Source organism: Microtus ochrogaster, chromosome X (assembly GCF_000317375.1).
Source record: "Microtus ochrogaster isolate Prairie Vole_2 chromosome X, MicOch1.0, whole genome shotgun sequence".
Taxonomy (NCBI): Eukaryota; Metazoa; Chordata; class Mammalia; order Rodentia; family Cricetidae; genus Microtus; species Microtus ochrogaster.
This window is the reverse complement of record NC_022026.1, coordinates 26,772,493-26,776,687: the sequence shown is the minus strand read 5'-3', so window position 1 is coordinate 26,776,687 and position 4,195 is coordinate 26,772,493.

The following is a 4,195-nucleotide window of genomic DNA, read 5'->3' as shown; positions in this document are numbered from 1 at the left end:
AAATGCCTAACTACTTCATTTTTTATAAAGAATATAAAAAACAGTGACCTGTACTTCCTTAGTTTATCCCTCTATCTTATTTAAGAACTAACTTCTTTCTGTCTCAAAAGGATCTATCAGCATTCATTCCTATTGTCTGATGCTTATTACTTTTCATGGGTCTTTGTAGCCATTTCCCTTCAGACACTTCTGCTGCTTTTCTTCTTTCTAGTTGAAGCTAATTCAGCAATGGATTTACCATGCTAATTGGTTTTATATGATCATTTTTTGCTTCTTTATTTCTTTTTGTTTGTAGTTTTGGGTTTTTAAAAGTAGTCTCTGTTTACATAGCCTGAGCAGAACAGGATTATATGATCCTCTAATCATAGCATCTCTAAAGCAAGCTTTAAAGATAAATGGACTTTGACCCTTGTGTTGTTGTTGTTATTGTTGTTGTTGTTGTGAACATCCATGTTGTCAGAGACTGCTTGTTTATTTCCCAGCTTGCCAGACCAGAAATAATTACTCAGAAACTATACTAATTAAATCACTGCTTGGCCACTCATTTAAGTATATTGCTAGTCTCTTATATTTTGAATTAACCTATTCCTATTATTTTATATTTCACCATGAGACTCATGGCTTACCTGCAAGGTTTCAGCTGGCAGTGCGACACTTTCTTCTCTGGTGGCTCCATGGTTTCTCCCTGACTCTGCCTATTCTCTTTATATATCTTTTACAGCCTGGCTATATTCTGTTAAGCAATTGGCCGAAAGCAGTTCCTTTATTCATTAACCAATAAAAACAGCACATATACAGAAGGACCTCCCACACCATTTCACCTTTTCTGTTTAAATAAAAAATAAAGTTTTAACTTTAACGTAGTAAAATTACATACAACAAAATGGGTATCAAGCAAGAATTACAGTTACAATATTTCTACTTTATCTTTTATCATAACTAAAGAAAACTGTAATTATAACTATTTACTCTTCAACTCCATCAATGACCTCAGAAGGATATAATATTACCTACTTAAACATGGAGTCCATTGTAAGCAACTTCCAAAACTCTAGAATTGGCAGAAATGTCTCATTGCCTGGACAGTCACCCAAAGTTCTTCTGTATCATTGGAGCATCCATCTTCATCCTATAGGCCCATAGTATCCAGCAAACTTTTCCATGAAGCAGGAAATTTCAAAGACAGTTCCACCTATAGTCGCAGTTTGTCAATCACTTTCTTCTCTATCCTGAAGAGTGTCTGGCAGACTCTTTCATGAAGCAGGAACCCGGAAGGACCATCTCACCTTTAGGCAAGGTCAGCAGTCATTTTACTGTGGGTTCTGCAAGTCCAGCCGAGCAGTTCACTGCCCAAAAGATTAACAAACTCCATGAGGAACATCTTCGATGCCCATCATCCTCTTGAAGTAGATTAATGCTGCTAGGAGCAGATGTGTCTCACTGTCATTAAAAGTTCTAAATTTTTTAAAATATTTGAAATGCCATATTCTGAAGGTCTCTGAAAGATTTGAAGAATACCAGTCTATTTGAAATATGTGTCTATATATCTGGAAAAGCTAACTAACATGATGACAAACTTGACTATTACAGATGACTCTCCATCAACATATATTTCTTAATTATATATTACATTTTTTAAATGAGCTGCACAAACACAATACCTTAATCAAGAGCAGAAATATATATATATATATATAACAAGTTGATCCTAAATTTATATCAATAATCCAAGATCCATAAAAATGCAAATTATTGATCTCTATATCATATCAACCTTTAAATGTAAACAAATATTTATAAACAATCTTTTAGGGAATTTAGGCAGAATTCTCTCCAACTTTTTTCTTCTTTTTGTTGGGTGAAGTAATTTTTAGGGGTGTTCACAGTGACTTCTCAGGTGTTCTTGGTCCATCAAACCACATTAGCCTGGAAGGAATCCACAAGTTCTCTTTTTCTGTAGAAACAAAAGAAAAAAAACCTCTTTTCCAAAGCAACTTATCCTTATCCAAATTTTGAATTCAAAATACCCTTAAAGTATATATTTGGTTTAACTTAGCAGCCCATACAATGAAATGTCTCTGTGCACTTAGCTCCTTCACAGTCAAAAATTTTAAAGAAAATACAATAATATACACAATCCAGTCTCTGTGTTTATTCCATCTTTACATGCCTTATTTTTTCTTTTCCCCTTTAATCTATCACTGTCTATACTCTGTCTTTTTCAAGACTTTGTTCTAGTTTTTTTTAAAAAAAATTTGCTTCATTTTATGACTATACCCTTTTCTTCTCTCTCCCAAGCTTACATATATTTTTTAAACACACTGTCACCAATTTAGAGGTTTTTTTTTATCTGAATTTGTCTTTATTGTGTATCTGTAATCCTTTGATGACCAGGATTGCTTTTTAAGATGCAAAGTGGCATGGCTAAAACTAAGGTTGTTTTGTTTTTTGGCTCTGCCCTGTCCAACATAGCGGAGGTCCATTCACTGCCTCTGAGACTGCCAGATAGGAGTCATGCTTGCCATCTCAACTCTGATAAGTAGTTGGCCCATGCTGTCACCAAGTAACCTACCCGCAAACCCCATTCAAGTGCTTGGCCTCGTGAAAAAGCCAGAGTTCATGTTGGCAGCATGGACCAGGAAGCTGCGGTTTTGAAACTGCACTTTTTTTTTCTGAAATCAACAAATCAGAACGACCTCTCTTAAAGGAACCACAGTGCTCCTACTCACTGCAAGCAAACAGAGACCATCTGAAAAAGAGTAGTCTCACAGTTTTTATGGATATACTCACCCATGTTGACACCAATTTGTTGGGGGAGGCTGTCAGTATATTTCCTGACCACACTGACTAGAAATAATCACACAGAAATCTATATTAATTGCAATACTGTTTGGCCAACCATGCAAGCATATTTTTAGATAACTCTTACAACTTAAATGAACCCATTCCTAATATTTTATATTTTACCACAAGGCTCGTGGCCTACCAGCAAGGATCCTTGCCAGCAGCTCATGTATTTTTCCTCTGGCGGCTCCACGGATTCTCTCTGACTCCCCTTACTCTTTCTTTATATCTTTTCCAGCCTGGCTATATTCTGTTAAGCTATTGGCCAAAAGCAGCTTCGTTATTCATTAACCAATAAAAGCAACACATATACAGAAGGACTTTCCACAGGACATCTGAGGGTATAGGGTATTTAATACCTCTGCTTCCTTTACTTAATCTATAATAGTCATGCTTTCTTCATCTGTTCTGCCCCTCCCTCTAAAAGGAGAAGAGGAGAAATGAGCCTCTTCTTTCTGCCAGTTGTGGACATATGCTTCATCCATCATCTACATGCTGACTGGTATCCATATTATTTGTCTTCTCTGTTGTGTCCATGCCCTCTACCCACAAACACATTTGAGTCCCCTTCCCACTGTAAAATTAACTTGAACCTAGATCTACACTGCCTTCTTTTAAAAGAGCAGCTTCATCTCTTCTCCTTTCTTAGCTAAGGTTCTGACTAGATAATGAGTCAGATACTATAAATTCAGACAAGAGCCCAAGGCTGGAGAGGTCATAGGTCCTAGTGGGAAAAACATTGCTTTTTTTTTATAAATAGGTATAATGTGCTAATCAAATCACTTCTGAATGACTATGTTCAGGCATACCGATTAGTGCTATTGTTAGTGGCCATCAAAGAAGCTTCATTTTGCAGCACAAAATGTAACTAAAGAGACAATACCACTTAAAGTCTAAAGAATAAGCAATTGTTGAATGTACTTTCATAAATGGGACATCTAAATTACTACCTACAAAGCTCAGGAAATATCAAGAAATGGTCAAAAAGAATGTCAGAACTGGAAGCAGGGGTAGGAGTTTGTGGACCACTGTTTTCCAAGCATAACATGGTTACTGCACCCTTGAACTCACAACAGCCATGATTAGCAGTTTAAAATCTGACAAGAATGGACCTGTCAACACTTTTTCATGAAATAAGGAGATGATCCTGCACTTGGCCTAAGGATTTTTTACACTGTGACGGATTGATGCGGGAGACAGGCATTTTCTCCACAGTGTAACCACTGATAAGTTGCCCACAGACCTGTGGAAAACAACTCACCTATGCTCCTATAAATAAACAACATCAATGAAACTCACTGAATCTCTCCCCTTTCTCTCTCTCTCTCTCTCTCTCTCTCTCTCTCTCTCT